At 33.7% G+C, this 12,311-nt stretch overlaps 1 long non-coding RNA gene across 1 annotated transcript in view; it reads right to left on the reverse strand.

Moving 5' to 3' along the window:
• The window catches only part of LOC129532986 (uncharacterized), a 110,389-nt gene that overhangs the window by 38,082 nt on the left and 59,996 nt on the right, over nt 1–12,311 (reverse strand). The window contains exon 2 of the long non-coding RNA XR_008678976.2: nt 10,189–10,233. This is a non-coding gene — a long non-coding RNA (uncharacterized lncRNA). The remainder of the gene's footprint in view (nt 1–10,188; nt 10,234–12,311) is intronic.

Below are 12,311 nucleotides of genomic sequence, written 5' to 3' on the forward strand. Positions count from 1 at the left end.
AGTACACATTACTTGTTTGATAAGTAAGACTCTTAAACCTAATCCTTTCATTTAAACCTTAGGTTATCACGTGATCTTGCCCCTCCCTCTCTCCTTCTCTCACTAAATGTTTTATTTTTAATGGGCATAACTCATTTCCTTGTCAACCTAATGTACCTTCCTGATTTATTATTATTTCAAAAAATTACCAATGCCTTGTTAATACCAAGCATGTCCTGGGAGATAAGGACCTTTGTGCCTTTAGTCCCACTCATTAGGACACTGAGCTAATGTGTTATCTTGAAATACACTATTGAGCACTCTATTTCATTAACGTGTAAAAACTGTTCCTGACTCAAGTCATGGAAGGAGCTACCTTGCAAGGAGTCCAGTTGGTTTTGGCTGAATAATAATATAAACCATGATCTGCATAGTGAATACGCATGTGCACTGGTGGATGCACACTAGTAGTAGTGCTGGTACTTTTGGGACACTTCTACCATCATAAAGTGGTAGGATGTGTACTGCCAAGATTATGAGTTCATCTTGAGTTTTCTAATTCTACATCTAATGTTAACCCCATCCTTATCGTCAGGGTTTCATCCACATGAAGGCTTTCCTCCTATACTCACAATCTCCATCATATGTACCATCTGAATAAAAGTTGAGAACAGTATTCAAGAATTTGATAAAACAGAACGACAAAACTTGGTTTCTCTCTTTAGTAATTGATCAATGTTAAACGGAAAGAGACAGGAAGATTGGATAGTAAAGAAATGAAAATGGCAGTCACATCATGTATTTCAAAGGCAAATTGGCAAGAAAGAGAAATACTAAGGATACCCATGCACATGGAAAGGCAGAAGAGAATTGCCCAATAGGGAGATCATCATGCTGGAAAACTCTGGAAAGGGGACGGTCAAAACCTAAGATATGGGGATTAAGTGAGATCTAGAGAAAAAAATAAGAAACTGGCTTTGTAGAATAGTGTAAACAAATGTTTCAGTATAGAGTCATAAGTATTATAAAGTTAGATGTGAGGCTAAGATAGAGATAAAGTACTATTCTCTTTGTGAAGAATCTGCTAAGATTTTAGAAAGAAGTTTGGAGAAAGGTGTGGAAAATATTCTTTTGCTTATGAGATTTTTAAATGAAAATAAAAGTTTGCTAGGAAGAATAGCTTAAGATAGAATAAAAGCACTTTTCAAAGGTTGAGTTTTGGATTTACCTCTTTAATCAACAGTAATTGTTTGATCAAAAACAGTCACAGAAAAAAGTACAAGAGTACAGCATTGAAGCCCAGATGTTTATACTTGCCAGTTATCCTTCCAACTGTCTACGTGAAGCTGAAATTCAGTAAACAGAGCTTTGATTATCTTTATATGTTAATAATAACCTGACTATTGCAACTGATTTTTAATCAGAATCTCCTAAAGACGTTAAAAAGAATACACCAGGTATAACACATCAGGAATCATTCAGTTCCCTGAAGGCCTGTTGAGGAAATGTTTGTGATTGTGCCAATTACATTGGAATTGCATTGGGTTTTAGTGTTAATTTTAATGGACCAAAGTCTAATCCCCAAAGAAACTTTGAGTTATTTTTCAACTCTCTTATTCTAAGAAAGGTTTAAGACATCAAGATGGTGAATTTGCTTTCTGAACTTGTTCCATTAAGTTGTTTAATTATTGGAGAAATCTGACTCAACTAATGATTTATAGCTGCTACTGATACAACAAAAACATGAGATAAAATAATTGTTTCTCCATGTTATTTTATCAGTAGAACTGTTTTGTATCCCTTAATTTCATTTATCTATAATGTTACCTGGCAAATAATAGGCACTCATCAGTATTCGTTGAATGAATAAATGTCTCTCATATCAAATAATTCTGTCTGCTAGTCTTCTATTACACACAATAGTTTTATGGTTTCCAGTTTACTTCTTCATTTTTTACTGTGTAGTTTATAAATAATACAGGAGCAATTACAGTGTACAGGTGTTTCTGGCAATGACATTTTGCATTAATTTGTACATTCCATGATAGCTAAATTAATAATAGCGTTTTCCTGGGTAAGGAAAGAGTGACCCCTTACTAGAACATTTCTCTAACTTTGTCATATGTTATGAGAAACTAAGACAAATGAAAATAATTAATTTTCCTGTCTTTCTCTTTCACAAACATAGTTCTGCTTTAACTAAATTAGTAATTTTTAGGTAACTTTCAAGTTACATAATTTAAGCTGCAGTAATCTTGCCATAGCTACATTACAAAATGACTTGTGCTAAGAAAAAGGTCTAGTAATACATGTTAGCTTGAGGAGTAATACATAACTTATTTATCCATCTTCAACATAACTTATTGTATGTGGGATTAAACTTTAATATTTGTAGGAGAAAAACAATAAAGCATCTTCAGAAGCTTTAATAAACTCAGCTTTCTATCTTCAAATGAAATTACTACTCTTCTTATGAAAGTATTCCCAAGCTAAGTGGTTTCTTAAGTTGAAGAAATATTATGGTTAAATATTTACTTATTCACCTAAGGTTTATAAAATATCAGATAGATAATTCTAATGACTTCTTTGTTCTTTTAAAATTGTTCCTTTATGTGTTCAAAAATGTTAAATTTTGTTAAGATTTTCAAAAATGAACTTTAATCTCTTTTCCTAACTGGCTGTATTCTTAGTTCTTCTATCTCACTTAATTCCAACACTATCCTTCCCCGTCTCAGGCTAAAAACACTAGAGGCATTCTTGAATCCTTTCATAATTCTCACACTAACCATCCAAAATATCAGCCAATTCTGTTGGCTGTATTGTGGAAATAGCCTAACATCACACAATGTGTCACCACATACTCAAGTCTCTTCCTCAGCTGAGTCACATTAACTCTCCTGGATGAGCAGTACTTTCCTAACTAGCCTCTCTTCTATTCTTACTGTCTTCTCTCTATGGTCTATTCTCAACATAGCAGTCATGGTAGTCTTTCCAAAATGAAAGTTATTCACTCTTCTAATAAAAAAACAAAACAAAACAAAACTCTCCAATGGCTCTTTGTTTAACTCAAAATCAACTCCAAAATTATTTACTTGATCTATAAAGCCTAGCCTATAAACCTACACTCATCTACAAGCCCTGACCTCCCTGTGACCTTCCAGACTGAATCTCTTATTTACTCTTCATCTCTTACTTACTCACCCACTTCCAGCCATACCAGCCTTATATTTTCACACATGCTGGATACATTCCCTCCTCAAAACCTTTGCACCGGCTGTTCCTCTACCCAGATATATGTACTCTATCTCTTTCAAGCCTTTGTTAAAATGTCTTCTCATTTGAATCGCAGCCTTACTACATACTCATTATGCTGCATCTTCATTGCTTGCTTTATTTTTCTACAGAACTTCTAATCTCCTGACATATAGTAGCATACAATATAGTTTATATGTTTATTATATTCTGTATGTTTCCATCCAGAATATAAGTATTACAGCAGCAAGAATTCTTATGTTTGCTTAATAATATAGCATTAGCACTTAAAAGAGTGTCTGACACAACGAGTAGGCACACAATAAATATTTGCTGAAATAATGAATGAATAAATGAATTAATGTATGAATGAGTCTCAAACACTGTAACAGATTCTTTATATATACCTCATTTGATACTTTACAACAGCTTTCTGAGCTAGTTACTGTTATTTTCTTAGTTAAAACAATTCAAAATAACTATGCTCGTTACAGATGTGTCTCAAGTTCTCAAAATCATACAGCTGGTAATCAACACAGGCACACAGTCATAGTCATAACACAATCTTACTCCTCTCTTTCAGAGTCCATGTTAAATCACTGCCCGTATGCTGGACACTGGAGGTCACAAAATCTCCTAAAACTTTTGGCAACAAGAAACCTAGAGTTTTTTTGGTAAGACAACCCCTCTACATTGACAGTGAAGCTGGACAGCTGCGCAGCTCAGGGAGTGAGCTGTGAAGCCAGATCCCAGGGCTCACCTCTTTCTTCTCCTGCCTATTTGCTATTTGCCCTTGGAAAAGTCACTTCCTTTCACTTTGCCCATGGTTTCTTGCCTGTAAAGTGATAGTAATAATAGTAGCAATCACATCGAAGGTACTTGTCAGAGTTAAATAAGTAGCTAGGGTATAAGAAAAGTACTTAACACCTTAGCACAGGGCTTGGTATGTGTGTCATGAGCTTTTCAATTTTTTTCGAATTAAGATAAAATTCACATACCATAAAATGTATCATTTGAAAGTGTGCAATTCAGTGGTTTTAATATAGTCACAAAGTTGTGCAATCATTATTACTTTCAAATTTCAGAATATTTTCATCATTCCGCCCCGACAAACCCTGTGTCTCTTAGTAGTCATCCTCTAATCACTTCTACCTCTGGCCTCTGGCAACCGCTGATCTACATTCTTTATCTATAGATTTGTGTTTCTAGACATTTCTTACAAATGGAATTATTTCTTACATGGTCTTTTATATCTAATTTATTGCACTTAGCAAGTTTTAAAAGTTCATCCATGTTATGGTATGTATCAGTGCTTCGTTCATTCCTTTTCATGGCTGAGTAACATTCCAGTGTATAAATATATCATATTTTACCTATCCATTCAGTAACGAACAGGCATTTAAGATATTTTCAGCTTTCATATATCAGGAATAATTATTCTATGATGAATTGTGTACATTTTTTTGGGGGGGGTAAATGTATATTTCAACTCTCTTGGATAAACACCCAGGAGTATAGTTTTTGAGGTCCTGTAGTAAATCTGTGTTTAGACATTTGAGAAACTGTCAAACTGGAAGTGGCTGTAGCATTTTACATTTCCATCAGCAAAACATGCGGGTTCTAATTTCTCCAAATCACTGTCATTACTTGTTATTGTCTGTCTCTTTGATAATGGCATCCTAATGGGTATAATGTGATATCTCATTGTGGTTTTAATTCACATGTCCCTAAAAACTAATGATGATGTGATAGACAGAATATTGGGCCCTCAACGATGCCCAAGGCCTAATCCCTGGAATCTATGAATGTGTTATTTTACATGGCAAGGGAGAATTAAGGTTGTAGAAAGATATTATGTTGCTAATCAGTTGACCTTACAATAAGGAGGTTATGCTAGATTACCTGGATGGACCTAATGTAATCACGTGGATCCTATACATGTGAAAGAGGGAGTCAGATGAAGGTCAAAAGAGAGGGAGAGAGAAAGAGAGAGAAATTTGAAGATATTAGCTTGGTGCAAAAGTAATTGCTATTTTTGCCATTACTTTTCATGGTGTGTATAAACTATGACAGATTTATGTAATTTTTGTCATTACTTTTAATGGCAAAAACAGCAATGACTTTTGCACCAACATTAATACTATGAGACTTCCTTTGAAGATAGAAGAAAAGGACATAAGCCAAGGAATGCAGGCAGCCTCTAGAAGCTGGAAATCAATAAAACAGATGTTTTCCCTGGAGCGTTACTCCAGAAGAAGCATAGCCTTATGAGAAGCATATTGGACTTCTTAGCTTTAGACCTATAAGCTAATTAATTTGTATAGTTGTCAGCCACTAAATTAGTGACAGCTTGTCACAGCAGCAATAGGAAACTATACAGATGTTGCACATCTTTTCATATGCTTACTTTGCAGAAATGTTTATTCGAAACTTTTGTCCATTTTATAATTGAATTTTTAAATTAAGGAGTTGTAAATAGTTCTTTATTTAATCTAGAGCTTTATCAAACACTTGATTTGAAAATATTTTCTCTGATTCTAGGTTTGTTTTTCCACTTTCTTGATGGTATAATTTGCAACACAAAAGGTTTTTTTAAATTTTGATGAAGCCTAATGTATCTATTTTTTCTTTTGTTGCTTGTGCTTTTGTGGATTAACTAAGAAACCATTGGACAATCCAAAGATACAAAGATGTACTCCTGCGTTTTTTTCTAAGAGGTCCATACTTTAGGTCTTGCATTTGGGTCTTTTGTCTTTTTTGAATTAATTTTGAATACAGTGTGAGGTAAAGGTATGTATTAGGATTCTCTAGAGGGGCAGAACTAATAGAATATATATATATATATATATATATATATATATATATAAAAAGAGGAGTTTATTAAGTATTAACTCACATGATTACAAAGATCCACAATAGGCCATCTGTAGGCTGAGGTGCAAGGAGAGCCAGTCCAAGTTCCCAAACTGAAGAATTTGGAGTCTGATGTTGAAGGGCTGGAAGCATCCAGCACGGGAGAAAGATGTGGGCTGAGAGGCTAGGCCAGTCTCTCTTTTCACATTTTTCTGCCTGCTTATATTCTAGCCACACTGGCAGCCGATTAGATAGTGCCCACCCCGATTAAGGGGTGGGTCACCTTTCCCAGCCCACTAATTTAAATGTTAATCTCCTTTGGCAACACCCTCACAGACACACCCAGGATCAATACTTTGTATCCTTCAATCTAATCAAGTTGACTATTAACCATCATGAGGTACAACTTTATTCTTTTTCATGTGAATACCCAGTTGTCACATCATATGCTCTTACATTTGAGCAGTTACTATTTTTGACGTAGCTTAATATATAGTATGATAACAAAAAGTATGGTGAGGGAATTATTAAGTTAACAATGAAGTCAGTAGAGAAGATGTTCTACAAAAGGTGGTATATGAGTTGAGTTTTAGAAAAGACTAGGAATTAGGTAAAAAATGGCAGAAATTTTATTTAATGAAGGAAGCTTCATGAATAAGCAAAACAAAGGAAGTGAATTTACACGTTTAAGGAAGTGAATGTATGCATGTTTCAGGAACTGAAATTGATAGGAATACCTGGCAGTTTGAGGACCTTGGAGTGCAGTGACCACAAATAAACAAGAAGAGATGGATAGTACCCCTAAGAAAAGCTCTCTGTACTCCTAACCCTGGGTTTACCCTTTATAGGGGCACTCACGTAGAGAGAATTTAAAAAATAGGCTGTGTTTTTTAAAATATCTAATTAGTGGAAACTTACTACGCCTTCTTTTCAACAATTGACTCCCTTATCAATACATAGAGGGTGAGACAATTGTTTAATAGACAATTGATTTAATATAATATTATGATGGGAATGTTTCCACATTGTGTCCCAAAAATATAATTACTCTTCCCAGTGTTTTCAGAGTTTCTTTACTGTCCATAATTTCATATTCATTTTTCTTTTTTTAAATACGATTTATCTATTCTTATGTGCTCTTGTAACTACCTTCACATATGTCAAGCTGTACTGTCATTTGATAATAGTCGCTTTGGAGTTTCATGGTGTGTACAAACTGTGACAGCTTTACCTAATAAATAAAACTGAAATGTCTTCAGAGATTTCACAACTGTCAAATATCATGGCTCTGTTGGGAGATGTTTAGTTTTGCTGGCATTTAATCTCTTATTTTCAAATGTCATTCTTTGGACATTGCTGTTGTTTAAATGTACAAAATTTGAAAAACCGCTTTAAGACATCACATAATAGAGTATGCATAATTTAAACTAAGTTTTAAAACAAAGTTTCAAATATTTTCTATTTTTTCATAACAAGTGTGATTATCAATTTTTTATTAGCCATTCTACATATATGTATCCTGCCTTCGTCTAAAGTGCTTCAAGTGTGTGAGGTGAGGGAAGGATGGCTTCCTCACAAATATATTTCTATGAGGTACTTGGTAGCTTCTGGGGAAGCATGAATCTGAAACAGTATGATTAATTCAGGAACAAAATATGACTTGCCAAAAGAGAAAGGAAAATAGGATAGCATGTGTATTGAAAATAACCAGTGTTTTCTGTTGTTGTTGTAATTTTAATTCATTTTTTTCTGGTTTGATCTCAAGCATTTAGTTTTTAGCTTTATGAAGAGACAAAACATTCAACAACAAATATACAGTTTTGGCCTGTAAAAAAATGAAAGCCATCATTCACAACCTTACAATAAGTAAAAGGTGAAACACTGGAAATTAACTATTTTTCTTGGACCCATTTTAGAACTGAGATCCCAAGGCAAACCACCATTCTGAAATCTAGACTGATGGGCAAATCCAGAGAGCCATAGCTGAGACCTTATCTGGAACAGTCACTGGAGTCATACTGAACATTCGCTAAAACAAAAGCCTATTCTCTCTCCAAAAAAAAAAAAAACTTACCAGAGTCTTATTCCACCTAGAGGTAGGGCACTGTTCCAACTCCAGCCTTCTCTAGCATTCCTGTCTAGCCAAAGGTAGGGAGGAGGGAGGAAGCTATATCGCTGGAGAAAACACTTGTGAAAGTCACAGTACAGACATGGGCAAACAAAAATATTGACATTTTATCCTGCAGTGATAGAACACTTATGTCACCCACACCTTAGCGCCAAACCAACAGAGGGCGCTGGTATAACAGATTACAGTAGAAAGGGCTATAAAAACAAACCACAAATCAAAACCAATTTAACAGAAATTAAGAATGTCTCTGATTGGCTCATCGGTAGACTGAACGTGTCTGAGGACAGTATCAGTAAACCTGAGGATATGCCCATAGAAACTTCTCTAACTAAAATACAAAGACAATTTTAAAAATAATGACAATAGTATAATAAAAACAAGAGAACATCCCAGAATTGTAGTCAGTTACCAAAGATATTAAATATGACACATATATTAGGAGTACCAGAAGCCGAAGAAATAGACAAGGAGCAGAAGAAATATTTGAATTAATAATGACCATAGTTATTTCAAAAGTAATGATAGAAGCCAAGTCACAGATCCAGGAAGCTCAATAAACACCAAGAGGAATAAACACCAAAGCATCTACATATAAACATATTGTATTCAAACTGAAGAAAAACAAAGACAAAGATTAAAAGTAGTCTGTTGAAATCATACTATTGAACGTAGTTAGAGAAAAACAAAACAAGACAAACACCTTGCTAATAGAGGAACAAGGGTAAGAATTGCATTAGCCTTCTCTTAGAAACAATGCAAGCAATAGAGTTGAGTAAAATATTGAGAGTTGAAAGAGAAAAAACTACCAACCTAGAAGTCTATATCCATGAAAATTTTTCATCAAAAGTGAGACAGAAATAAAGACATTGCCAGAGAAACAAAACCGAGGGGATTCATTATCAGCAGACTTGCCCTGGAAAAAAGTTTAAAAGAAGTACTCCAGGGAAAAGAAAAGTGATAAAGATCAGAAGCTTAGCTCTACGAAAAGAAAAGACTAATGTCAGAGAAGTAATGAATACAGGTAAATTTTTTTCGTTATGTTTAATTGATCTAATACAGAACTTTTCAAAGTAATATTAGTAACAAGGTAGTGAATGATTATAGGCTATGGAGAGACAAAATGAAAAGCCGAAAGTGTTTTTCCCTAGGAAAAACTTGGGAATACTCTCTAATAAGAAAACTACACTAACAGTGAAGGAGAATAGGTTATTTGAAAGTGGAATTAGGTTAGTTAAAAACATACATTGTGAACTCTCTGGCGACCACTAAAATAATTTTTAAAACGAAATATGATTGATATTTTAAAGAAGAGAGAAAATTGAGTTATGAAAAATCACATAAAATCTTATTTAAAAACCAGAGAAGGCAGAAAAACAAGGAGAGGTTAAAAAAGAAAATAAATAAATAACAAGTACAGTAAATAGAAAATTGTTACAAACATAGTAGATATTAATAATTATTTTTAATGTGAATGGCCTGTATACACCAATTAAAATGCAGAATATCCTTAGTAGAAGCAAACAGAACTGAAATTTTTTAGTGTACTTGTGCTTAGCTTCCTGAGCATCTCTTGAGCCTTACAGGAATCTCTTGGTTTTTAACCATTTGCTAATTCTTGTTCTCTAGTCTTCTGTTGATTTTATGAGTCTCTCAATATTATGATTCTAACATATTCCTCTTCTGCTTGTGTTACCAAAGGCCTCATTCTGTGTCTTCCATGAAAATTCTTATCAGAAATAGAACTTGTAACTATTTTTGTATCTGATAAAAATAAGTTGACACATTAGAAAGAAAACTTATTTGGCAACATTTCCCCATAAATAAAATTCTGACTTTAGCAAAACATGTTAAGACATGCTATATTTTGAAAGTGTCTCTGAAACATCATGTCATATTTTGAAATCAAATTTACTTTAGCACAAACGATTGTTAATCCAAGTTTATCTTTCAGTAACATTCGGCAATTTGTTTACCTTACGATTATGGTATACTTCACTGTCTTGATGATCAATGTATTGCTAATGAGAATGAAAGAAGAAAAGGAAAATGAGCCACTTTAAGAGGTGAGGTAACAATCTGTAAAAATCACAGTAGCAAATTCACAAAGGCGTTTATTGTTGAGATCCAGTCATTAACTACTCGTGAAATGAGATCAGCAAAACAACTCAAAAACGCTTTCAAAGGACGCAACAAAACCATGCAACAAATAAATTAAAATACAAATCTAAGCAACAGAAATAACTGAAAATACTTCACAAAAGGTCTTCTGGGAAGAGATTTTTAGTAAATTGGTGTTCAATGAAACTTGTTTGTTTTAATCATAGATATGAAACTGTCTATGTTTTACACAAAGCTTAAATATTGATAAATTTAGTGTTTTATGGTTAAACATAATGAAACCTTAGAATAATTGCAATTTTACGTATTTTCAGTTTGTTGAAACCACTGGCCAATTGAAGCAAGTTAACACATCCATTTTCTCATTAAGATCTTGTTGATCTGTGTTCACAGCTTGGTACAAAGCAAGCATTTTGAATCCATTTGAGTGATTATCGTGGCAAAAGTAAGGATATAATTTTATAGCTGCTTTTATTACTGACTTAAAATCAAGGCAAGGGTTCAATTTAAAGACTATGAGGCAACAGTTTCATTCTCCTATTAAAATTCTAAACTTAAAAGTTTACAGATTTTTGTTTGTTTGTTTGTTTGAACAGAGTTTCGCTCTTGTCACCCAGGCTGGAGTGCAAGGGCACGACCTAGGCTCACTGCAACCTCTGCCTCCCATGTTCAAGCGATTCTCCTGCCTCAGCCTCCCGAGTAGCTGGGATGACAGGTGCCCGCCCCCGTGCCTAGCTAATTTTTTTGTATTTTTAGTAGAGACAGGGTTTCACCATGTTGGCCAGGATGGTCTCGATCTCCTGACCTTGTGATCCGCCTGCCTCGGCCAGCCAAAGTGCTGGGATTACAGGTGTGAGACACCACACCCGGCCTAATATTTATTATTTAAAAATTACTTTTAAAGGATGCTTATCAGATTGCAGGAGGCAATTTTTAAAATCTCATCTTCCCATAGACCTTAAGCTCTTGAAAGCTGTTCTTTTGTGATAATTTACTCTATATTGGTGGGCTTTGTGAAAAGCTTTGAATGACAATGTATTAATGCAATCTATGCCTAATTTAATTGAAATAATAAATCTGAGCTGTTCCATAAAACTATTTTTCATGAGATAATTTTAAAAGATATTTTTCTGTGTATGGAAATTGAAATGGGGGTCTTTATTTTTTCCCAAGGAATAAAAACGTGAGTGCTTATCATTCAATAACTGTAACATTTGTTTATAGCTACGTCGAATACACAATACATAAATCTTGAGGCTGCTAAGCTTTTTTGCACAAAAAGAATATTTATAGCATAATAATAGCATATTGCCTTCCTACTTCATTTCTAAGACTTCTAAACATATTAGAGAGTTGGCCAAGTTTAAAGCTTATGACTCTCCTTTCCAGGTTAAAACAGCCTAGACATTTAACAAGTTACTGTGTTCTACAATTTAAATTTCTTTCTACTGTGACTTTTTACTTACAACGATATGTAATATGTATATATATGTATATGTATGTATGTATATACATATATGTACATATGTATATATATGTGTATATACACACATTTTGCATATGCTGAATTTGCAGTTTCTTATTTTTACATGTCACATGCAATATATAATTATATATAATGCAAAAATTAGAGATTATAAATTCAGTATATCTTTCTACTTTCCCAGATTTTTAATTTTATTATGATATTAAATGTATTTCCATTTCATTTACTATTAGTGTTGTGCTTTCTTTTAACATTTACTGTGGCTTTCAGTTTTTATTTTTCACTATTTAGCTTTGCAATATTCTGACATGAAGCCACCTTATTATAGATAACTCAATTCATACTACAAAAGCAGTTTGTTTTACCTGAATAAGTTTGATACCAACTGACAAGTGTCGTAACGTTTTTTCTCCAGTTAACTTTTTGGTGAGAGCCACCTCAGTATTCCCTCTGATATTTTTCTTTGATATCTGATCCTTTTGGAGGCTCTAA

Source organism: Gorilla gorilla, chromosome 3 (genome assembly GCF_029281585.2).
Source record: "Gorilla gorilla gorilla isolate KB3781 chromosome 3, NHGRI_mGorGor1-v2.1_pri, whole genome shotgun sequence".
NCBI classification, from domain to species: domain Eukaryota; kingdom Metazoa; phylum Chordata; class Mammalia; order Primates; family Hominidae; genus Gorilla; species Gorilla gorilla.